The sequence below is a fragment of the Schistocerca piceifrons genome, chromosome X (genome assembly GCF_021461385.2).
Source record: "Schistocerca piceifrons isolate TAMUIC-IGC-003096 chromosome X, iqSchPice1.1, whole genome shotgun sequence".
NCBI lineage: Eukaryota > Metazoa > Arthropoda > Insecta > Orthoptera > Acrididae > Schistocerca > Schistocerca piceifrons.
In genome coordinates this window covers 767,067,674-767,093,625 of record NC_060149.1, presented here as the reverse complement: position 1 = coordinate 767,093,625, position 25,952 = coordinate 767,067,674, and the positions used below count along the sequence as shown (strand labels likewise).

The 25,952-nt window shown below is 44.0% G+C and overlaps 1 protein-coding gene and 1 pseudogene across 2 annotated transcripts in view; both read left to right on the top strand.

Annotated features, from left to right (window-relative positions):
- LOC124721299 (excitatory amino acid transporter 1) overlaps positions 1-25,952 on the top strand; it is a 700,822-nt gene that overhangs the window by 426,546 nt on the left and 248,324 nt on the right. The gene's annotated exons all lie outside the window — the stretch shown is intronic.
- Positions 16,104-16,221, top strand: LOC124723650 (annotated as a pseudogene).

Here is a 25,952-nt window from a genome sequence, read left to right as displayed (position 1 = left end):
ACTGTGCACCAGTATTCTAAAAGAGGACGGATGAGCTTAGTGTAGGCAGTCTCTTTAGTAGACCTGTTATATTTTCTAGCTCTCACGTGGATGATCTTACACTTTTCGTTATTTATGGTCAATTGCCACTTTTCATTCCCTACACACACATTTTCTAAATTGTTTTCCAATTTGTTTTGATCTTCTGATGACTTTACTAGTCCATAAACGGCAGCGTCATCTGCAAACAACCTAAGAGGGTGCTCAGATTGTCTCCCAAATAGTTTATATAGATAAGGAAAAGCTTCACTTAATTCAATTAAGTAAACGTCGGGATAGGTCTTTTGAAACGGACACGGCCGATTTAATTTGCTGTTCTCATTCAATCAGGGGAGGTGTCACTTTTCTTCCTCCAAAACTATTTCAGATCAACATAGTCCATTACATTCTATCCACAGAAAAGTTTTGCCGTCAAGTAAAAACAGTTAAATTTATCTTTCAGTTCATATAGCACTCAGTGTAAAACTATGTAGCGTGATTGTATCTTCAGCTGCAATTTTGTTGGTGTATGGACGGAATTCATGAAATAAATTATAGGGCATTTGTATACTGTGTATTTTGCTAGTGATGAATCTTCTATTATGTTTCTAATTAACAGGTTAGGTCTGTCTATGTAGGGGAAGGCGGGGCAAGATGGGGAAGCTAACTTTAAACCCTTACAAAAGATACAAGAATAAATTCAAGTAGGTTTGATTATCATTTGTTTACTTAACCATTGAATTACAATAGCATGCAAAGAAACCTGCAAACTTGTTACATTTAGTTAGAAATATCTCGATTTGAAACAAAAACTACTAATTCCCCGTCTTGCCCCATATGCGGGGTAAGATGGGGAACAAGCATGTATTCATCTCTAAAGCTTAAATAAGAACTCGAATAACGAAATCATGTGACGATAAGGTTTCGAAACATGGTTCTGCGAATTGTATGATCAGGTATTACGTTTTATTTAGGCCTCTTACTTTCACATAGTACACAAGTGTGGACAGCCTCGTCATCATCACTTTCTATCCCGGCACAAGTGTCGTGGGCCCAGCGTCCGCAGCTAATTCACCGTATCCAGCCTCCTTCAGAGAAGTCACAGCAGTATAAACATTCTTCACTCTCTTCCTCGTTGTCATTCGACCTCAGTTTATTATCCCTTGAGCATGAAGGGGTGGTTAAGACGTCAGTAACGTTCGTCACTTTTTCGTTGTCATTATGTCCTTTTGGTGGTATCCCAGGTTTATTAAACGTCTTCGAGAAGAGTTTTCGTTTACATGCAGCGCGTTTGGGGACTCCTTTTCGCTTAATTTCTTCAGATAGTTCACTCCTATAAGGAGACTCGGTTAAAACAACGTGTTTTACACGACCGTTAGATTGTTTCCTTTTGTTTTCTTTATTCACCTTTGGAATAGCTAACACCATTTCAGGGCTGGTAACCTGAAAGTTAGACGAAACAGAGGCTTGATCGTCAGTTGTTAATTGTTCAGGTGTTTTACGTCTTGACAACATCTTTGGTATTTGGTCTTCCGTTTCTGTAACTTCAGATGTGTGAGCTTGATGAATGTCTGTAGTTGAACAGGGAAGGTAATCACTTTCTTGAATCACATTTCTGTTTACAGGCCAAATGCCTGTTTTTCGAAACCCGTTCACTGGTGTGGACATTCTAGCTGAATGAATGAAGGCTTTGCCACGTCCAATAGTTGAAGACGGTGTGAGCAGTGAGGTGGCAAATACAGCAAGACTACCCGATTTTCGCGGCCCACATCTATAAGTTCTGAATTCTTGGTGTGCGTTTTGTGGCCGTCCAATATGAGAAGTATTGGTCTTTCCTTTGACGCTCCATTACATACAATAAACTTCTTAAACCAAGTCAAAAATAGTTCTTTCGGCATCCAACCAGTTTCTTGGACTTCTGCCCAGGCACCAGGGGGCAGGCCAGTTTCAAACGCTTGTTGCATTCGTTTTCGAGGATAAATTAACATAGGTGGTACGTAGCACCCCGACGCTGAAACACAGATTTCTGCAGTCACAGTCTGACCTCTTTCTGCTGAAGTAACTACTCCCACCTGTCTGCGCCCTTTCAAAGCAACCACCTTTGTGTGACATTTTGGAATGACTGTTAAACCAGTCTCATCGCAATTGAAAATTCTCTCTCCCGTAAACTTGAATGTGTCTAATTAACTTTCCAACAGATCGAAAAACCGATCTACAGCAACTCGATTAAAAACCATTGCTCGTGCGATTGATGTGGTCTCTGGTTTTCGTATTGTTAAGGTAGGTTTTCGTGCAAGAAACCCATTTAATCAATCTCTTCTAGCAGATTTGGCTGCAGTATTATGTTAGGCCAAAATACTGTCCTTCCATCTGTGTTAAGTAGTCTATAAGTTCTGCCTCTTATTCTGGGGTAAACACACTAGTGATTGGTCCTAACCTTTTCACAACTGTATAGCCAGGATTATCATGTTTCTTTGCCACATGTCGTTCAATTGTTGTCTGTGGCACGTTGAACTGTCGAGCAGACTTGAAAGAACCCATATGACATTCAATAACAGCATTTACAGCGCCTTCCATTGACTTCAGTGACCAATCTTGCCTAGACGTTTGTCGCCGGTACTTGCGAACCATCTGAAATAAAACACGTGGAACGTACTATTGAGTCAGATCATTCCTGGTAATCTATATTATATAGTAAATACCATATTTCCAATAGTCAGTCGTTAAAGCATAGCAAGAATACTGACTTAGCACGTTTTGTGTATTTTTATTCACCATATAGCCTAAGGCATATTTTGTAATTAATTAGGAAACGTTGGAATAACGAATACCATTCTCTTTACAATTGAATTCAACGTATAATGTACGTGTTCAGAACCCGCAGCGAGGTAAACACATGAGACGATAAGAACGTAATGGTTGGACAAATAGTAGGGGTAAGACGGGGAAGCTACCCATCATGCCCCCTAATATGCTGTCAGGTTATGTTACGCCTACATGAACACTATTTAGTGAACATTGACTACTGACACAGCAGTTTACTGTTAATAAGACGTACTATTCAGTGCTATATATACAGTCTGGACAAATGTTCACGAAACACATGTTTTAGGACCTAGAAAGGTGTAAACCATTGCAAATCAGTATAACAATTGTACGTACCTTGCAAAGCTCACAGAAACCGCCGCGCGAAACTAAGGTTCAGCAGTGTCAACACACTGGGACCTGTGTATTGATGATGTTGACGTAGCTATCCACAAATGGCAGCACTCTAACTGTAGCTTATAGCCCTTCCCCGTCTTACCCCACCTCCCCATTTTGCCCCGCCTTCCCCTACAACTGAATATTGTCAATTTTTTTAGCTATTCTTTTGTTTCCAGTCTTTCGAATTTCACAAGCAAAACTGGAAACAGAACAGCAGTTTTAGAAACAAGAAATCAAGTACACATGTAGAGCAGCAGCTACAAACCATACCACTGAAGATGTCTTTCAATAAATAAAGGCGAAAAACGTATGGCGTCATAAAATTGGTTTTTTCAGTTTCACATAGACGTACTTACCTTAGAAATTATCAGTATAAAATTACTCGCAACTGAGGATGACAGGATAACGGAGGTTTTAAATTAATCTTTCGCTTTAGCTGTCGCGCGAAAACAGAAATACAATCAAATAAAATAATGTAAATAATTATTCCGATATCAAGAGCTAGATAAACGCAATGCAGGAAGATTGCTTCAGAATGTAAAATAAATTATCAGCGAATCAGAAAGATTACAAATGATTGTAGACACTATTAGTCTGCCGGTCGGTGTGGCCTAGCGGTTCTAGGCGCTTCAGTCTGGAACCGCGTGACCGCTACGGTTGCAGGTTCGAATCCAGCCTCGGACATGGATGTGCGTGATGTCCTTAGGTTCGTTAAGTTTAAGTAATTCTACGTTCTAGGGGACTGATGACCTCAGATGTTAAGTCCCACAGTGCTCAGAGCCATTTGAATCATTTGTTATGTTACAGATCGTCAGTAATAAGTTTCGCGTAAACTCCCTTCGTTCCAAACTGAACAGCAAGTGGTGAATTAAATGTATCACCACAACAGCATGATTCACGATACTGATAAAGAAGTAAATGATGAGCCCCAATACTATATATATTGTCCCATTTCAAAATTCGTCAAAACGAATCTTCTATCATCTTCGAGCAGGCTACCCTTAAGCTGTAAACAAGAATGTGTTTGAGACCCCTATTTCTGAGCTCTATTGCCTTTCTACACAAAACAAATATAGTATGTGAAGATAGAAATTATCCAAAATGTAAGGGGCGTTCAAAATGTTTCCGTTTGAGGGCTATGCTGCGGCGTATATGAAAAGTAGCGCGATTCTGTTGCTGGTATATAAGCACCGACATGTAGGCAAGGGTTGTCGTTGTAGTTGAGTTCCTATGGGTCCAAACTGCTGTGGTAATCGGTCCCTAGGCTTACACACTACTTAATCTAACTTAAACTAACTTACACGAGGGGCAACACATACACCCATGCCCGAGAACGGACTCGAACCTCCAATTGGGGAGCCGCGTAAACTGTGGCAAGCCGCCGAGACCGCGAGGCTACCCCGTGCGGCCGTAGGCATAGGATTAGTGTGGTATTCGTGTCTTCCCGATGTGCGTGCGGTACGTGCGGAAACGTGAACTGCGGCGACTGTATTGTCAAACACGTTCAAATGGGACCGTCGTGCTGTTACGCTTTCCGTGGTTGCTGAAGGGCAAACACCGGTAGACATCCATGGAAGAATGAATAAAATGTGTGGGGCAACATGTCTGTCGAAAACAGCATTGTGGAATGGTGTGCCAAGTTCGGTGCTGCTGCTTCGTGGTTACGTGCGTCCCCATACCACAAATGTAATGCAGAGGTTACGCCATCTCAGCTGGGAGTTACTCGAGCACTCGACCTATAGTAATGATGCCTCCCCATGCGATTATCACGCCTTTGATCCCTTAAAAAGGGCCTTGAAGGGTCAACGACTCATGTCGGATGAGGATGTGCAGCAGGACATGTTTCACCAAACGGGTACATTCAAGCTGGTGCGTCGGTAGGACGATTGCCTCAATGCTCACGGCGATTTTGTCTCATTGGCATACCGATTCTGTACTGTACGGCCTTCGAACGGCCCTTTGTACAAACAGGCCCAACTGTCGAGTTCTGTCCTTCCGTTTATCATAATTTTTACATTAGCGTAGTTCAGATAAACTTGAACTGAAACGCTCATTCTAGATGTGTTTTTCTTCTCTGTTGTGGTTACAGCGTGATGTCAGTAGGATAGGAGAAAGAAACACACCACTGAGTTGGTTCAAATGGCTCTGAGCACTATGGGACTTAACATCTGAGGTCATCAGTCCCCTAGAACTTAGAACTACTTAAACCTAACTAACCTAAGGACATCACACACATCCATGCCAGAGGCAGGATTCGAACCTGCAACCGTAGCAGTCTCGCGGTTCCGGACTGTAGCGCCTAGAACCGCACGGCCACCGTGGCCGGCTACACCACTGAGTGTCGGCACGCCATCTCTTTTCTCTGGCACGTCGCATTGTTTGTATACACCGCTGCATCCGGTTGCACTTGGCCAAATGAACGACACGGCAAAGAGTGTTTTGTTTCAATTGAGGCCATTTATTGCGCTCTACGGAGGCGGCTGCACACTCAAAAGAAACATTTCTTTTTTTTCCGGATGGAAGGTTAGTACTCTTTGTATGAACCGACATGTGTTGCCACAGACGACGAATGTCTCACACTCTAATCCAATATATCTACATCAATACTGTGAAGTTTACAATTAACTGTGTTGTGGACTGGCAAGACAGCCAATCCACTATGACAGGTAGCCGAAAGGCACGCGTTTAAGCTCACGCAGGATGGCGTGAGGTCTGGAACAGGACACGGAAATGAACTAGCAAAAACAGGACGTAGCTGTGGAATACTTAACTTTAATCCATAATTGGTGAACATCGGTCTGACGGTACATGCATCACAAGATAAATAGCAAATGATAATGGCGCCTTGCTAGGTCGTAGCTAATGACGTAGCTGAAGGCTATGCTAACTATCGTCTCGGCAAATGAGAACGTAATTTGTCAGTGAACCATCGCTAGTAAAGTCGGCTGTACAACTGGGGCGAGTGCTAGGAAGTCTCTCTAGACCTGCCGTGTGGCGGCGCTCGGTCTGCAATCACTGATAGTGGCGACACGCGGGTCCGACGTATACTAACGGACCGCGGCCGATTTAAAGGCTACCACCTAGCAAGTGTGGTGTCTGGCGGTGACACCACAAACTGCTTCATGAAACTCAGATAATCATTACCTGCCGGATTTATGCACCACTCCTTCATTAGTATCAACAAAACTATTCTACAGAATCATCTTTTTCCCGTACACTGTTATAAATCACAGTCTGCTATAATGGGCTGTAGACTGCTCGGTACAAATATTGACTTCGCTGCACATTCGGTGTGGTGACTGACGGCATCGCTTCTAAAGTGAACAATTTGGAACCTGGAAAGTACAGGCAGCGCTTACGCAACGCCAGTCCCCCTTCCGCAATATTAACAAGATAAATCTGTTCAGTAGCATCTGTCAGATAAAATACTGTAAAACACACACACACAAACAAGTTCTAAACGATTTTTTAAAGTACTCGCAACCATTAATATATGAACACTTCATGTGTCCTACTGCCACCCTACCTTCGTACGGTTCTCAGAAGCAGGCTTCCTTTAACGGACGCCAAAGTTTTATTAATGTTGAGTGACATGTAATACGAAGCAATGCGAATATGGGACAGTTCTTCCGAAGCTCGGTGTACTTGATCTTCAGTTACAGCCTTTCGTACAGGTACTTTGTTTCCGGAAAAAGAAGACAGCAAGCACCGACATGGGTTGCGACAGACGATGGAATGTCTGATATTCGAAACCAATATATCTATATCAGAACTTTGAAGTTCACAATTAAATGCTTGGCAGAGGGTTGACAAAACCACTTTGACTATTTCTCAGCCTTCCCACTCTCGAACAGCGCGATTTACAAATGAACAGCTAAATTTTTCCTCGTGAGTTATTATTTCTCTTATTTTATTAGCTGGCTGCTTTCTGCTTATGTAGGTGGTGTGTGTGTGTGTGTGTGTGTGTTTGTGTGTGTGTGTGTGTTTGTGTGTGTGTGTGTGTGTGTGTGTGTGTGTGTGTTTGGAGCTTACAGGCACTGAAGGGCTAGATTTATCAACGTCCTTACACATATCCTATGTAGATGGGAGTGAATAAAACATCCGTATTTGGAGAAGAAAGGTAGTGACCGAAATTTTGTAAAAGATGTAGCCGCAACGAAAAAGGCCTTTTATTTTTATTTATTTATTTTTTAATGATGCTACCCCAGCTCGCCCATCATATCCGTGACACTCTTGTATATTTTGCTTTTATTTCCACTCTTTCAATGTCCTCCGTCAATTCTGTCTGATAAGGATTCCATACCGCTCAGCAATACTCTAGCAGAGGACGGACAAGCATAGTGTAGGCTGTCCCTTTAGTACAGTTGTTGCATTTTCTGAGTATTCTCCGAATAAAACGCATTCTCTGATTAGCCTTCACCACATTACTATCTATGTGATCGTTCCAGTTCAAGTTCTTAGTAATTATAAACCGTAGGTAAATACTTGAATCTACAACGTCTTAATTATCGTGTAGCCGTAATTCAACGGATTCTTTTTACAACTCATGTGGAGGACGTCTCTTTTCATCGTTTAGGGTCAACTGTCACAGTAACATTTTATCTAAACTTTCACTGATCTTGTGGTGACTCTACTGGACAGCAAACGACAGAATCATTTTGGAAATAATCTGAGAAAACTGCTTCACATTTTCTACCAAATCGTTCATATAGGTTTTACAGGAACAATATTTTCTTTGTCCTTGCTATATGTAAAGTGATTGTTTTCTTCGAGATACACAAAACTAGAATATGCTCCAAAATCTTACTTAAAATTGATAACAGTGATACGGGTGTGTAATTCAGCGGATTTCTCCTATTTCCTTCCCCGTGTATTGGTCTGACGTGTGCAACATTCCAGTCCTTACGTTCGGATCTTTCATAGGGGAAGCGTTGTATATGATTGTTAAATATGGAATTATTACATGTGCCTCTGTACTCCGAAAGAAACCTAACTGGTGTACAGTCGGGGCAGGAAGACTTGAGTTTATCAAGTGATTTAACATATTCCCGACATACTGTGTAATTGAAGCAGATTTGCTACCCTGAGGGTATCTACTTCTTTGTTACTCATGTTGACACCTGTTCTTGATTCGAATTCTGGAATATTTACTTCACCTTCTTTTGTGAAGGAATTTCCTAAAAACTATGGTTAGTAACTGCACTTTAGTGGCGCTGCCATGAGCAACATTGACATTGCTGTCACGCAGTGAAGGTATGGATTGTGCGTTGAAGCTGCTGTACGTTACATACGACGAGAAACTCTAGGTTTCTGCAAGATTCCGAGACAGTGTTTAATTGCGGAAACTATTAAAAGTATGTCGCAGTGAACTCGACACTATATTTCGAGCTTCTGTAAAACATCGCCACTCCTGGAGATTTTGATTACTTTTAAATCTTTGCTCCTGCGATTGTGGCCTGACCTGTTTTGTGTACCACGGAGAATTTGTCCATTCTTATTCATTTATTTGACATGAATCTCACAACTGCTGTCAATGCTATTTCTGTGAATTTACGCCACATTCGGTCTATGCTTACAGTTTTGTAGGAATATAGAGTGTCCCTTAGCAAACTGTCAAGCAAATATTTAACTGCCTCTTTAAATAGATTCATTTTGCAATTGTTTTTGGTGAGTGTGATCGATACGGAATTGTCTCGGCACAGCGGACCTACGGTCACCGAACCCTTTATCCGCCATGACGCTCTCTGTTTGAACAGGATTGTTTGTTGCTAAGATGTCTACTGTACTATCGCACCCATTTGCACTTCGTGTAGGTCTTCTTAAATAACTGCTCAAAACATGTTTCGGCGAAAGCCTTTAGCACTATTTCGGACGATGTTTTACTCCTATCACCGATGTTAAACGTATATTTTCTCAAACATATCAAAGGTAGATTGAAGTCACCGCCAAATTAAATTCTGTGAGTCGAGTTCCTTTTCGAAATGACATTTTCCTTACCTTCCGCAACAATAACGGCTCCAATGAGTTTTTGAAACTATACAGTAAATTCGGAGGCCGGTTGCTGTCTGAACACCAGCACGAAATTACCTGCAAATCTACACCTCAGAGTATTTCCCTCCACAACAGCAGTAAGCTATGATCTAATCGTTAGCAAGACTTTTTCCTTGACAGATGCACATACCGAAGAAGTGTAACATAAATTTATAGCTGAAAAATATTCGTAGTGCCTGAAAAATAAATCCCTTTTCCCACCGTTATTTCGACATTTCCATGGTTAAAAACTTAAATTTTTATTCACACATATACAAATTATATTTAGGAACGTTACTTTCATTCCAAAACTATCATTTGCTACTTTCCCGTCTGAGACGCTTTTCCCATAAGGAGTTACGAGCAAACACACATTATCCTTGCTGTTTTATATACCCTCATAATTGACACGTAGATACGTATCCTTTGGAGTTAGGTACGGAACTCTGCCACAGAAGAAGGCTGCTGTCACTTCTCTCTGCAAGAGTGTCGGGGCGCTCGTCTTGCGTCTGTCATTCGGACGCTCCACTCGATAACCTGAGGCACTGACCCAGGTCATGTTGATGCATTCAAGGCATCAACACAGCGATCCGAATGTCTTAATGCTCTGTGCCAAAGGTAAAAAGTGCAATACAAAGGAAAGAAGGAGGTCAGGTTTATAAAACTGGGTTGCATTGCTGTCACCGAGGTTACGTATACTGGTGTCCGTAAGACAAGAGATTTTCAAGATCCACAAAACAACACGAGGAGCGTCGATAACATGTCCACGAAGAGGTGACCTGGTAATTACTTCAGTTGGGAAAAAAAGTCCAAGAAGAAACGTGGATTCCTCATTCCTCAGAGGGGACAAGTTGTGGTTATTGGTGCTAAATAAGCAAAACACCGTTAATCCATCCTCTGACTGAGATGTTACTTCTCTCAGCAGCAGTCAGAATTATGTATCTCACTTAGCAGGATGGTTCAAATGGCTCTGAGCACTATGGGACTTAACATCTGAGGTTTTCAGTCCCTTAGAACTACTGAAACCTAACTAACCTAAGGACATCACACATAGCCATGCCCGAGGCGGGATTCGAACCAGCGACCGTAGCGGTCTCGCGGTTCCAGACTGAAGCGCCTATAACCGCTTGGCCATTAGTTTCCGAGTCGCGACTAATATTCCGGAGAAATAACACCAGATACACAGAGTTGTATGAAGCTACAATGCGTACCATATATCTCGGAATTCTCAAGGATGCAAATTTAGCAAAGTTCTTCGTCTGCAGACTAAGGAGTGTCCTGATCACTCCCCGTGTGCACTTTCTATAACACGTAGCTATTAGCTCGCTTGCCACAAACACATACGCAAATAAGCAAGTGCGGGAACCATCTGCTCACAGTTTATGGAAGTAAACACATAACTTAGCCTCGTACCGGATTTACGATTGTTGCTCCTATGCATTACCGAAAAAGAATGTTGCTTTCCGGAGATTTCCCATACCCTCTTAGACGATCGATACGACATTTCCCAATTTCTGTATCAAATACATAACATGCAAACTAAATTAAAAAATACGTAACATACCACACCAACAGATGGCACACAACACTTCCCTCCGAACGTACGTCGACGAACGAGGCAATTAAAAACAAACGAAATACAAGAAGCACTGCAGAGGAGAAGACGTAGCCAGCTGCTAGGATTCGTCTACGTTACCGCTTGAGATGTAGTTTCACACCCATAATACACGATATAAAACACTATTTTTTCTACGTAGCAGTGGCCGTTAACTTTGACGCTGTTCTCTTGTTTCTTGTAACAAAAATAATAAAGCTAAACAACAATAAACTAACTAAGAGTGCCGAAATGTGACTCGCTGACAGCTTGCGTAATGGAATTTTCCCAAAAATTCAGTGTTCCAACAAACAAAAGGGTATTAAAAGTAAATTAGAGGCTTTACATAGATTCAATGGACAGATGATGTCATTAACTCTCCTTACAACGCCAGTACTTGCTCAGCACTAAGATTTAGTAATGATATGAAGTTAGAGATACGTTTGTCTAAATAACGAGAGCATTATTTGCATCGCAGTTCTACGCTTTCAACCGCCGGTATCTTCAAAGGAAAAACAAACCAGTGCCAAGTTCTCCGGTCATATCTCGAAACTCATAAATTAGCGCCTTATAAAAGCCCCACGTCTTTCACAATAAAGAAGAGACTACACGCGTCCTGCCTTGTGTCCGTGCCAATCTTTGAGCCACTGCTTTGTCCGCCACGGTATTACGATACACTATGTGATCAAAAGTATCCGGACACCCTAAAAACATACGTTTTTCATATTAGGTGCATAGTGCTGCCACTTACTGCTAGGTACTCCATATCAGCGACCTAAGTAGTCATTAGACATCGTGAGAGAGCAGAATGGGGCGCTCCGAGGAACTAACGGACTTCGAACGTGGTCAGTTGATTGGGTGTCACTTGGTCATACGTTTGTACGCGAGATTTCCACACTCCTAACACCCCTAGGTCCACGGTTTCCGATGTGATAGTGAAGTGGAAACGTGAAGAGACACGTACAGCACAAAAGCGTACAGGCCGACCTCGTCTGTTGACTGACAGAGACGGTCGACAGTTGAAGAGGGTCGTAATATGTAATAGGCAGACATCTATCCAGACCATCACACAGGAATTCCAAACTGCATCAGGATCCATAGCAAGTACTATGACAGTTAGGCGGGAGGTGAGAAAACTTGGATTTCATGGTCGAGCGGCTGCTCACAAGCCACACATCACGCCTGTAAATGCCAAACGACGCCTCGCTTGGTGTAAGGAGCGTAAACATTGGCCGACTGAACAGTGCCCTAGTGCTCAGAGCCATCTCAATTAATTTTTGAGAAACTAACTTAGCTTCCTGCCAAAGGAGATAACTGCTACAATCTGGCTACTCTATAACAAGAACATCCTGCTAGAAGACAATACCTTCATCGGAAATATAAACTTGAACATCAAGCTTATTTCTTGTAGTTAATAATTACAGATCTGTGTACGAAATCCAGCATAATCAGTTATATTTCTCTTTAATCAAGAGACGCTAAAAGCGACTAATTTATCAAAAACTGATGGCAGCCTTGTCCCACTCGGTGGGTTTACCTGAAACAGCAAAGAAATTGCTTACTTCCCCTTCCCCCTAACCCATTAATCGGTTCAAGTCCCCGTCCGGCTAGCCACATATAGGTTTTTCCGTGATTTTCCTAAACCGCTTAAGAAAAATACCGCACCTCTTTATTTGAAAGGGTACGACCGATTTCTTTCCCCATTATTCACAGTCTGAGCTCGTGCTCCATCTCTAATGTCCTCATCAATGACAGGACTTAAAAGTTTAGTCTTCTTCCTTCCTTCCTTCTTCAAATAACATAAACACACTGACAGAAAAAAATCACAACACCAAGAAGGAATTCTGCGACATAAAAGAAAGTTGGTAGGCGTGTTTCTACGTCTAAAAGATGTCTATTCAGATTTTGCATAAGAGCGGCGCTAGTAGCCCCATAACGACGATGCAAATCAGGTTTGCTTTAATACACGCTGTAACGGTCGTGAGCGATAGTTATCTTTGAGATTGGAAGTGGTGAGTTGTTGTTAGTGAAGAATGCCTTTAAGCCGACAAAAACGCCATTATCAACACCTCAGTGAGTTTGAGCGGGGTCGTGTAATAGGGTTAAGAGAAGCTGGATGCTCCTTCTGTGATACTTCAGAAAGACTTGGCATGAAAATAGCCACTGTACATGACTGCTGGCAGCGTTAGTCACGAGAATGTACTGTCGCCAGAAGACCGGCCTCCGGACGGCCACGTTGCACAGCCGGGAGGGAAGACCGTCGTTTCCGGTGTATGCCTCTGGCGCATCGTACTGCATCTGCAGCAGCGATCTGCTCGACAGTTGGCACCACAATGGCACCTGCTACAAATCGGTTCCTTCAAGGACACCTCCGAGTCAGACGCCCTGAAGCGTGCATTCCACTGACCCCAAACCACCGCCATTTGCGACTACAGTGGTGTCAAGCGAAAGCTCATTGGAGGGCATGGCGGATGTCTGTTGTATATTGCGATGAGTGCTGGTTCTGCCTCTGTGCAAGTGATGGCCGTGTGTTGGTTAGAAGAATATCATTTGAGGGCCTGCAACAAACTTGTCTGCGTGCTAGACACACTGGACATGGAATCAGGGTCTGGGATGCGATTTCGTATGACAGCAGGAGCACTTCCGTAGCTGTACTACGCAGACTGACTGCAAATCTGTACGTCAATCTGGTTATTCCACCTGTTGTGCTGCCATTCATGAGCAGCATTCCAGGGGGTATTTTTCAATAGGATAACGCTCCGTCACATACCGCCGTTGTAACTCAAAATACATTACTGGCCATTAAAATTGCTACACCATGAAGATGACGTGCTACACACGCGAAATTTGACCGACAGGAAGAAGATGCTGTGATACGCAAATGATTAGCTTTTCAGAGCATTCATACTAGGCTGGCGCCGGTGGCGACACCTAAAACGTGCTGACATGGGGAAAGTTCCCAACCGACTTCTCATACACAAACAGCAGTTAACCGGCGTTGTCTGGTGAAACGTTGTTGTGATGCCTCGTGTAACGAGGAGAAAAGCGCGCCATCACGTTTCCGACTTTGATAAAGGTCGGATTGTAGCCTATCGCGATTGCGGTTTATCGTATTGCGACATTCCTGCTCGCGTTGGTCGAGATCCAGTGACTGTTAGCAGAATATGGAATCGGTGGGTTCAGGAGGGTAATACGAAACGCCGTGCTGGATCCCAACGGTCTCGTATCACTAGCAGTCGAGATGACAGGCATCTTATCCGTATGGCTGTAAAGGATCGTGCAGCCACGTCTCGATCCCTGAGTCAACAGATGGGGAAATTTGCAAGACAACAACCATCTGCACGAACAGTTCGACGACGTTTGCCGCAGCATGGACTATCAGCTCGGAGACAATGGCTGCGGTTACCCTTTACGCTGCATCACAGACAGGAGCGCCTGCGATGGTGTACTCAACGACGAACCTGGGTGCAGGAATGGCAAAACGTCATTTTCTCGGATGAATCCAGGTTCTGTTTACAGCATCATGATGGTCGCATCCGTGTTTGGCGACATCGCAGTGAACGCACATTGGAAGCGTGTATTCGTCATCGCCATACTGGCGTATCACCCGGCGTGATGGTATGGGGTGCCATTGGTTACATGTCTCGGTCACCTCTTGTTCGCACTGACGGCACGTTGAACAGTGGATGTTACATTTCACCCGTGCCCTACCCTTCATTCGATCCTTGCGAAACCCTACATTTCAGCGGGATAATGTACGACCGCGGGTTGCAGGACCTGTACGGGCCTTTCTGGAAACAGAAAATGTTCTATTGCTGCCCTGGCCAGCACATTCTCCAGATATCTCACCAATTGAAAACGTTAGGTCAATGGTGGCCGAGCAACTGGCTCGTCACAATACTCCAGTCGCTACCCTTGATCATACGTGGTATCGTGTTGAAGCTGCATGGGCAGCTGTACCTGTACACGCCATCCAAGTTTTGTTTGACTCAATGCCCAGGCGTATCAAGGCCGTTATTACGGCCAGAGGTGGTTGTTCTGGGTACTGATTTCTCAGGATCACCCAAATTGCGTGAAAATGTAATCACATGTCAGTTCTAGTATAATATATTTGTCCAATGAATACCCGTTCATCATCTGCATTTCTTCTTGGTGCAGCAATTTTAATGGCCAGTAGTGTACTATACAGAGTATCGACATGTTGTCTTGTCCTGCTCGGTCATCTGTCTCCAATCGAGCACATATGTGAAATCATCGGACGACAACTCTAGCGACCTCCACAGACAGCATTAACCGTCCCTTTTATCGACCGACCAAGTGCAACAGGCATGAAATTTCATCCCACTAACTGACATCCGGCACCAGTACAATACAACGCATGCCCGTTTGTATATACGCATTCAACAGTCTGGCTGTTACACCAGTTACTAATATACTGGCATTTCAGATTTCCAAGGGCTTATCTCACACTTACATTAACCTGTAATCTTGCAATGTTAATCATTTACACGGTGACAATTATTGAGCTACATGAAAAAAAAATCTTAAATTAGTTGCAAATTACAGAGTGCACACACTTTATTCAACATGTAAACGTCACCATAGATATTCGGATTTAGGTTATGACATGTTTTATATGCTTGCCACCATTGGCGATGATGTGGCGCAGACGAACAGCGGAATTCTGCTAAAGTGTCGGGACATCGATGCTGTCGATGACGTCCTGAATGGCTGTTTTCAGCTCAGCAGTGGTTTTGAGGCTATTGCTGTACACCTTTTCTCTATTATAGTCCCACAAAAAGGAGTCGCATTGTTCATTTCCTGCTTTGATGGGGTCGAGCTCCGTCTTGCGTGACCTACATCTTGTCGGAATCAGGGTTACTTTGGATAATGGGGATGAAATCATCTTCCAAAACCTTCACTTACCGTTCGGTATTCACCGTGACATCAAGGAATATCGCACCGATTATTCCGTGACCGGACACTGCGCACCACACATTCACCCGTTGAGGGTGAAGCGACTTTTCGTTCGCGAAACGCGAATTCTCAGTCCCCCAAATGCGTCAATTTTGCTTGTTGACGAACCCATCCCAATGAAAATGGGCATCGTCGTTTACCAAACCATACCATGCTCAAACTAATTCCCATCATGCCCGCGGCCAACTGTGCAGCTCGAACGTCCTAACACAAACGGTTCAGAGGTTGCAACGATTTTATTTCAAATCGTTCAATAACTCTCACCCTTGTCAATCTGTTGGGCAACGGCCTTGCCGCGGTGACTACACCGGTTCCCGTGAGATCACCGAAGTTAAGCGCTGTCGGGCGTGGCCGGCAGTTGGATGGGTGACCATTCGGGCTGCCATGTGCTGTTGCCATTTTTCTGGGTGCGCTCAGCCTCGTGATGCCAATTGAGGAGCTGCTCGACCGAATAGTAGCGGCTTCGGTCAGGAATACCATCATAACGACCGGGAGAGCGGTGTGCTGACCACACGCCCCTCCTATCCGCATCCTCCACGGAGGATGACACGGCGGTCGGATGGTCCCGGTAGGCCACTCGTGGCTTGAAGACAGAGTGCTTGTCAGTATTTTACCTAGACAAATGTATTCCCGAAATATTATTACTCTACATTTATTATTTTTGGTGTTACGATTTTTTCCCGTTATTTTATGTATACTTTTGACGTTTACGCCACTGAGTCCAAGGCCACTGATTCATTCTTTCTGTTTTGTAACTAAATCACCCATTTCCTTTCAAGAGCTGTAATTTCTCGTGGATATCGCATGCTAGCACCGGTGTCTATCCAGAATCGCACGGGGAATAGGAGTGCGTCGAAAAGGAGCAGATCCAACAAACCTGATGATGGAAGTATTACGCTATGGGCTACGTTGATTTGTGTCTTCATGGAACATGAGGTCGTTACGGAAGGTATTGTGAGTTAAATTAGTATTATTGCTTTTCGTGGTTGATGTATCGTACTGGGCGTGGCATTTTCCAAAGGCAAGATTCTCCATGTCGAGATATAGGTGTATGTCTACGGCATTATGATTTGCAGGTTGGTGATTTGTTATGTTGTCGTGAGTCGCATTTTTTACAGGTATCAACCCTTCGAAAAATATATATTACACTGAGATGACAAAAGTCATGGGATAGCGAATGCACGTACACAGATGGCGTTATAATTGCGTCCACAAGATATAGAATGGCAGAGCACTGACGGAGCTGTCATTTTTACTCAGGTGATGCATGTGGAAAGGTGTCAGACGTGATTGTGGTTGCACGACGGGAAGTAACAGACTTTGAACGCGGAATGGATGTTGGAGCTGGACGCATGGGACATTCAATTTTGGAAATCGTGAGGGAATTAAATGTTTCGAAATTCACAGTGTCGAGTGTGTGCCGAGAATACCACATTTCAGGCATTACCAGGGACAACGCAGTGGCCGGCGGCCTTCACTTGATGACCGAGAACAGCGGCTTTTGCGTGGAGTTGTCAGTGCTAACAGACAAGCAACTCTGCTTGAAATAACCACAGAAATCAATGTGGACGTACGACGAACGAATCATTTAGGGCAGTGCTGCGAAACTTGCCATCGAACATTTATGGGACATAATCGAAGGGGCAGTTCGTGCACAAAATCCTGCACCGGCTACACTTCCACAATTAGGGCCGGCTATAGGGGCAGCATGGCTTAGTATTTCTGTGGGGTCTTCCAGTGACTTGTGGAGTACATGTCATGTCGCGTTGTTGCACTACTCCGGGCAAAAGGAGATCCGACACGATATTAAGAATTATCTCATGAATTTTGTCACCACACTGTATATAAAGGTAGAACTGAGAGCTCACAAACCATATTCTCGTAAGATACTGGAATTGCGTTTTTTCTGCATAGGAAACAAATTTAAATTAGCAACTTTCGCATTTTCCGCATAAGGGTTTCACTAAATGCATAGTACTAGATGCTGTTACATTCTTACCGTTAAGCACCACGTACATACAAGGTGAACCAGAACTCCATCATCAAACTTTCTGTACGGTAGTGTGGACCAAAACAAGAAAAAAATTGTCCAGCAAACATGTGCTCTGAAATGCCCACCATAAAAGTACTCGCAGCTCCTAAGGTAGACACAGTAGAGCCCGTGTTTACTGGACATTTTTTTCTAGTTCTGGTCCATACTACCGTCTCTGAAAGTTCGTCTGTGCTGTAATAGTTCACCCCCTATATCAGCTCCGCGAAACACATTGTGTGTGGCTGGAGGTACATCGTGTACCCAGTCCTGATCCATTCATGAATGGCACGTCGAAATAACGATATTTGCGAAACATTTCTATAACCTCTCTAGTTAAGTCACTGTTATTTTATGAAGTGGATATCACAGAAAGTAATATTAAGTCTTAAATTTCATCGTAATCTGATTCTTCGTATTTTCACGATAAGTGTCTCCGTTAGACACTAGACTCTAATAAACGAACACGCGAAGCAGGATGAAGTACCTTTGAATCTTCTCTACATTGGCCATTTATACGCTCTGGTGAAGACTCCAGACTTTCGACTGTCAAGAATCGGTCTAAGATGTATTCTACGCGGATGATGTAATAATTCTTCCTATGATTCTGGTGTTACTATTTCCTATGAATAGTTCTATGTAGACGAGCTACCTAAAATCACTCCAGTCGCATAATTCTAGAATTTTTTCCCATTTGTGTTGGCTTCCAGTTAATGGTTCAAATGGCTCAAATGGCTCTGAGCACTATGGGACTTAACTTCTGAGGTCATCAGTCCCCTAGAACTTAGAATTACCTAAACCTAACTAACCTAAGGACATCACAGACATCCATGCCCGAGGCAGGATTCGAACCTGCGACCGTAGCGGTCGCGCGGTTCCAGGCTGAAGCGCCTAGAACCGCTCGGCCACCCGGCCGGCTCCAGTTAATGGACCAATAATGTTATCACACAGCTGTGGCCGAGCTGTTCTAGGCGCTTCAGTTCGGAACCGCGCTGCTGCTACGGTCGCAGGTTCGAATCCTGCCTCAGGAATGGATGTGTGTGATGTCCTTAGGGCAATTAGGTTTAAGTAGTTCTAAGTCTAGGGGACTGATGACCTCAGATGTTACGTCCCATAGTTCTTAGAACCATCTGAACCATCTGTTATCACACAAGATATATATCACAGTCCTTCTGCTTAAATGCGCTAAAGTCTTGATTCGTGATAGTCATCTACTATCCCGTGAATCAACAGTCGATCGTTATTAGATCTACCTACGATTCAGTACAATGTTCTGGCGCCGCGACCTTGCAGTACAGAACATCATTCTTCGAGAACAGGCAAATGGAAAACCTGGTGCTACCTACCATCTTCTTTGTATGTAATATATAGGATCAACCGTGTAACTCATTTCTGGGGTGTAGTCGAAGCTACTTCAATATCTGAAACTTTCTTCCCGGTCTCAATGAAGTACTGAGTTCTGTTTGGTAGGGAGTCTTCCACACAGTCGCATTTGCTGATGTCGAAATTTTTTCATTAGACATCATCACAAACTGCATCGAATACCTCCGAGAAGTTAAAGACGCACAATAAACCCGGACGCCGCTATCTGCTGTCTTCTGGATTTGAGATAGGAAGCTGAGTTTTACACATACTAGCCTGCGAAACCCCACACTGAATGTTAAGACAAGACTTTGATCTCCAAAAAACCAACGAAAAATTTATTCGATTTTTCGACAGCTGATTGCCAGTGGATACGAGCAGTGCCGTCTAGAACAACTAGGTGCGTCTACTGAGAAGTTTGTTGGAACAGGGATGGGCCGGTTGTTTGTAACGTTTTGCCTGACTTACGTTTTTCCCACTGTGAGACTGTACGACAGTGTACCTACAAAATCTAAGCTGCAGCACAAAAGGTAATCGACGCGGAAAGAGCGTTAGTATAGCACCGGCCTTGCCACACGGTACACAGCAAATAGAACAAAACTGGACGAGGGACCTTGGCAAGCACGCTTTGCTAGTTACGAACTACGCTAGCTGCTCGCCTCGCCAAGCTTCTCGCCTGTTGCTCCACAGCGCACTACGTGTTTGTCATTTTTGACGAGATAGATATGTGGATCCTCCTTTTACTCAGTAATCGTATGACCGAACAGTATTTCACAGAATCTGTTCGTTCCCGGTGTTGGTTATCTAAATGTAACAAATTTACCTGCACTGAGTGTTTGGATACCATAATGAAAGGCGGTTTTCGTTGCGACAGAATCTTCTCACGAAATTCCAATCACCAAATTTCTCCTCCAAATGCGAAAATATTTTTTTGACACCGACCTACAGAGGGAGGAACTATCACCACGATAAAATAAGGGAAATCGGAGCTCGTGCCGCGCGATATTAGCCGAGCGGTTTGAGGCGCTGCAGTCATGGACTGTGCGGCTGATCCCGGCGGAGGTTCCAGTCCTCCTCCCTCGGGCATGGGTGTTTGTGTTTGTCCTTAGGATAATTTAGGTTAAGTAGTGTGTAAGCTTAGCGACTGATGATCTTAGCAGTTAAGTCCCATAAGATTTCACACACTTTTTTTTCAGAGCTCGTACGGAAAGATATAGGTATTCATTCTTTCCGCGCGCTATACGAGATTGGAATAATAGAGAATTGTGAAGGTGGTTCGATGAACCCTCTGCCAGGCACTTAAATGTTATTTGCAGAGTATCCATGTAGACGTACATGATTTTGTGGTTGTCGTCTTATTTGAAATGGCATGCCTTTGCCTCACATACGCAATGTATGTCTAAACAGGGAGAGCTATAGTTAAGCATGCGATCTGTATCATAGAGAAACTTGGTATTTCCGACGTACTAAATCACTTTCGGATATGAAACTAATCAGAAATAATTCGGGTCAACCTGAACCAAGGAGATGAAAGACGAATTTTTGCATTTGTAGTATAATGCCTACCAAGTGAGCCACCATTGCGAAAGAGCAGTTGAACTCTAATATTTGTGAAAAGTTAAACCATGTGCTAGATTAATATTCGGCTCCAGGTACCAGTCTTCAACAGTTAGATCTCTTCTACTTTTCTGCTTATTAGGTGATGTACTCTGCAAATCAGTTTACCAAATATGAGTAAGGAGACATCGTTTATCCCACTGAAAGCTTTGTCGAATACATTAGGAGACTGCAGTCGTTTCGAAAGGGAACGGTGTTCGGTTTCTTCACATACCTTGACATATACAGCGGCGCACTGTTTTTGGAAGACGCTGCTATCCCTCTCACTCACAAGGCACAGCGTCTCTACTCTCTGTTTTCGTGTCAGAGCGATGGCCGTTGCATTTCATGCACGATTTCACGTTGTGAGACTGTCACTGTCTTTCCGCAGTTCTGAAGGTGTTCCTCGCCCTATAGCTGCTCCACAAACTGACGTTTTTGAGAGAGATCTTCCTACTTTTGAAAGGTGAAATAATTTTTTTCTGAGAGAGTCATCCCGTAAAAAATCTGTGGAAAATCTGACTACAGAATAGAACGCTGACGTAGGCACCAGTAATTCGGACCACTCTCTTCAGTGCAGGTTGTTGGACATCTGGTTCCGTAGCGTACGATCCTACGTTGACACAACGACATAGTCAGTTACTATTGCGCTGGGTACGGGATCATCGAGATAGGATCGTGGATCAATGCAAACATGTTGCCTGCCGGATGAATCATATTTCTTGCTACACCAGGTCGGTCGTCGTGTCCGGTTATGCTGACACCCAGGCTGACGGCTGCTGGAAGCATGAGCCGTACCACATACGCAGGGTGATGGGGACAGTATTATGCCATTCATCTGGATATCCACGGGGCCTGTAGTGGTAGTCGACAACACCATGAGAGCTGTGGATCACGTGAACATCATTGCATCCCTTCATGCTTGATGTCTTTTTCCAGCTGCTATGGCACCTTCGTGCGGGGTAATTGCCTGTGTCAAAAGCCTGTTATCGTGCTGCAGTGTTTCGAAAAGCTCGATAATGAACTAACGTTGATGTCTAAACCACGAAATTACTCTGATCTAACACCTATGGAACACGTCTGGTACGCCATTGGTCTCCAGCTCAGCGCTCACAAACCAGCGACCTGTAATTTGCGGTAGTTGCATGACCTGAGCGCTTTAATCTGGTGCCACACGACTCCGGAAATCTACCAAGGACTTGTCGGATCAATGTCCCTCAGAAGTGCTCTTATGTTGCGCTCGAAAGGTGGACCAACCCGCTGTTAAGTTGATGGGTATAACATTTTGGCTCATCAGTGTATACTACCGGACTTGGCAAACCGAAAGGCCGCGGAAATGAAAGCCGGACAGTCTGCCTTCAACCTAACCTTCACTTCACACAGCTGTAAAGATTGGGTAGGAGCGACACATGGATGGAATTCTAAGTCGAACTGTGATTTACCTTTCCTAGGTAGGATTTCTGGGTAGTTTAGGGACATTACATTAAGTGGCATCTAATTGAAAGACGTGCACAAGGCCATTCAACCACAAGCAGATATATATATTCCGCCACCGTAGCTGAGTGGTCAGTATAGGTGCCTGCCATGCGGAGGATCCGTTCTGGAATACGAGCACTGCCAAGGAACTTACCTTGATGGGACGACTGGTACGGGGTGCACTCAACCTCATGATGCCAAGTGAGGACCTGCTTCACTGAGTACTAGCAGCTCCACGGTCTGGGAAGTAAGCAAAACGGCCAGGGGAAGCGGTGTACCGACCACATGCCCCTCCATACCGTATCCTCGTGACGCCATGAAGCGGAAAATGACACTTAACTTGGAGTGCAATATAATCCATTATATCATTATATTACAATTATATTTATTTGTAAGCGACACGATAAAAATACCTATCTGTAGCGCTGTTCACGGACCGATTTCTCCGGAGGCTGGGACAACCTGCCTCTGTGGTCACGGGGTTGCTTCACTATTTGGAATACCGTATATAGAATGAGACGTCTCTTTCATTTCAGGTACTTTCTGACATGCTAGAGATATTGATAATGTATTCTCACTTTCTCGAATAGCACAATAAAAAACTAAACTCCTTCCGAGCAGGCCACGAAGGCCCAACGGTACCGACCGGCCGCCGTGTCATCCGCAGCCCACAGGCGTCTCTGGATGCGGATATGGAGGGGCATGTGGTCAGCACACCGCTCTCCCGGCCGTATGTCAGTTTCCGAGACCGGAGGCGCTACTTCTCAATCAAGTAGCTCCTCAGTTTGCCTCACAACGGCTGAGTGCAGCCCGCCTGCCAACTGCGCTCGGCGGACCGGATGGTCACCCATCTAAGTGCTAGCCCAGCTCAACAGCGCTTAATTTCGGTGATCTGACGGGAACCGGTGTTACCATTGCGGCAAGGCCGTTGGCCGAATAGAACTATCGGCTTATAAAATTTCAATAAATGGATTTTCGTAACATTATCTTATCATTTTCTTATTTATTATTTCAGTCCCGTAATAGCAGTTGTCGAATAATGAAATTATTCACCGGCTAGTAACATGTCAGTCAGTTTTCATTAGCAATACTCACTGTGGGTGTAACAACATTTCAATATTGTAACGTCTGAAATTTTCCCGGCGTGTTTCTCCTTCTAATAATTTTCAGGTGTGCACCCGGTTTCCGTTCACTTTCAGCCACGATATTTCGGCCCAGAGACGTCAGACCATCCTTAGGTGAGTAGACAATCACTGAAGAGCCCATTTTTTTTAAGTTGATATACAGCTTCACCGGTGGATCTCGGTCGTATTGTCTTGGTGTAAGGTTAAGTTTGTTCTATCCTACAACGATGTCATTCCAATGACATTGGAGTGTACGTTGAAGGCGTGGCGGGGTAGCAGGCAATAGGTATCACAGCAATATAGGTACTGATACTGGTGGTCGTATGATGAAGAGCCCAGATGCATTCACGGTATTTATGGCGAATCTCACGCATGCGAAATGTGCTGGCGTCTTTCGGCGAATGCGTCAAGTAATGACTTGCGCCAGACAGAAGAGTTTTGTGTGCTGCCCTCTGTGGCAGAAGAGAGAAATGATCTAATCATCGAGTGTCCGATATTCCCGTCGATTCCGTTGTGACTGGGTAATTTTAGTTGTAGGATTCCAATTTTTATCCAGTTGAAAGCCGATGTCACGATTTATAAGATTATTTTGATTACTGAATCCCAAAAACCGGAAACTGGAGCTAAAATTTTTGTTCTGTTGTATACCATTGGGTGTCTCATGGAAACAGTGTTCTGCTACTGCTGATTTTAGCGGTCGCCAAAGACGGGTGTTTCTTTCGGTTCTGTAGAATGCTCCTCGACATTTCGTGTCGTCTGGTCTATATATGCAGCCCCACACTCAACAGGGAATTTAGTAAACGCGCACTTTTTTCAGTTGTAAATCGCCTTTAACGGATCCAACCAGAGCTGATAGACGTAAGATAATCTTGGTTTTATTTTCCCTAAGCAGTCTGCCTATTTTAGAAGACACATTCCCGGTATATGGGACAAATGGAATTGATTTCTAATTATCATCCGTATCCTCAGTGCGTTGCTTCTTATCATTATAGCTGTGCATGGCATTCCTTATTTGGCGTTAAGCCATTCTCTTTAAAATTCTTCTCCAAGTGTTCTAATTCTGCGTGGAGGTTTTCATCGTCCGATATTACGTGCACCCGATGTATCAAAGTACTAAGAACACTGGATTAGTTATCAATAAGATTTAACGAGTGTATTAAAAATTGAGACCACATCAAAGCTAACTAGTAAATCCGAACTGCTAAGCGTTAACTGTCTTCAAACGACTGACAAGATCCACAGAATTACGTACATGGTGATAACATTTACCCACATACGGCTTGTGTAGAGAGGCCAGATGTTTCACAGTAGAGGCACCATTATTACTCACTATTAATCGTAGTGGGACATCATCCTTGTGAATCTTGGAAAGACCATATGGCATTGGTAATACTGCACTGTGCGATATCAGCCCCTTGATAACTGGCTAAAAATTGGAATCTTTTAACTAAGACTATCCAGTCACAACTGAATCGGCGGGGACATTCGATAGATCATTTCTCACTTACAACACCGAGGGCAGCACAAACAACTCGGCTGCCCCTCTCATGTCATCTGACGCATGCGACAAAAGACGCCGGCACATTTCGCACCAGCGAGATTCGGCATAAATGTCGCGAATGCACCTGGTCTCTTCAGTAGTTCTCTACCCACCAGAAGATGGCCGGACGTCTCTGGGCCGAAATATTGTGACAGAATGTCGACGGGATCCGGGTGCACACCCGAAGTTTCTTAGCATTGCTACTGCCTTTATCCCGCACTGCACGCAGGGTCGGTAGGGTTAAGTACGGATTTGGCATGGTGAATTTTAAGGGGTACCGGATGCCCTTCCTGCCGCCACACCATACCCCCCTGGGGACGGAATTAGTGTACCCCAGCTGACTGCGTCGAGTATAAATCGTGAAATAGTGTGAATGTGTTTCAAATGTCTGCGAGTCGTGTAACTGAGGCAGGGCGTGGGGACCAGCCCGGTATTCACCTAACAGGATGTGGAAAACCGCCTAAAAACCACATCCAGGCTGGCTGGCACACCGGCCGTCGTCGTTAATCCGCCGGGCGGATTCGATGGGGGGCCGGCGCGCCTACCCGAGTCCAGGACGCAGCGCGTTAGCGCTCTCGGCTATCCAGGCGGGTTATATTGTTAACGTATTTACACTATGAATATTTTGCGAGCAACACACAGTATATTAAAATAATTTCGGCAAATTTCCCAGTAATTTGGCTCACACACATTTTGTTAACACTGTGTTTCATTCAAATCATCAAAATGACAACACACAGTTAACAAAGTATCATAAATGTCTGCTAAGCGTTAACTGTAGAGACAAGCATGAAATTCCTGATGGTACATCCTTCAGTCCACGACAAAAACATCAGAAAAACCCATTTTAATACATTTTTAAACCGTAATTTCCTCCTGGGCATTGGGAGTAGTTGTATCGCTAAACTAAATACATAAAAACAGAAATGTATTGAACTGGGAAGAAATTATAGAGTGAAAATGTATTTAAAATTACGTTTCTCTCCTGTCTATGTCGGAGGT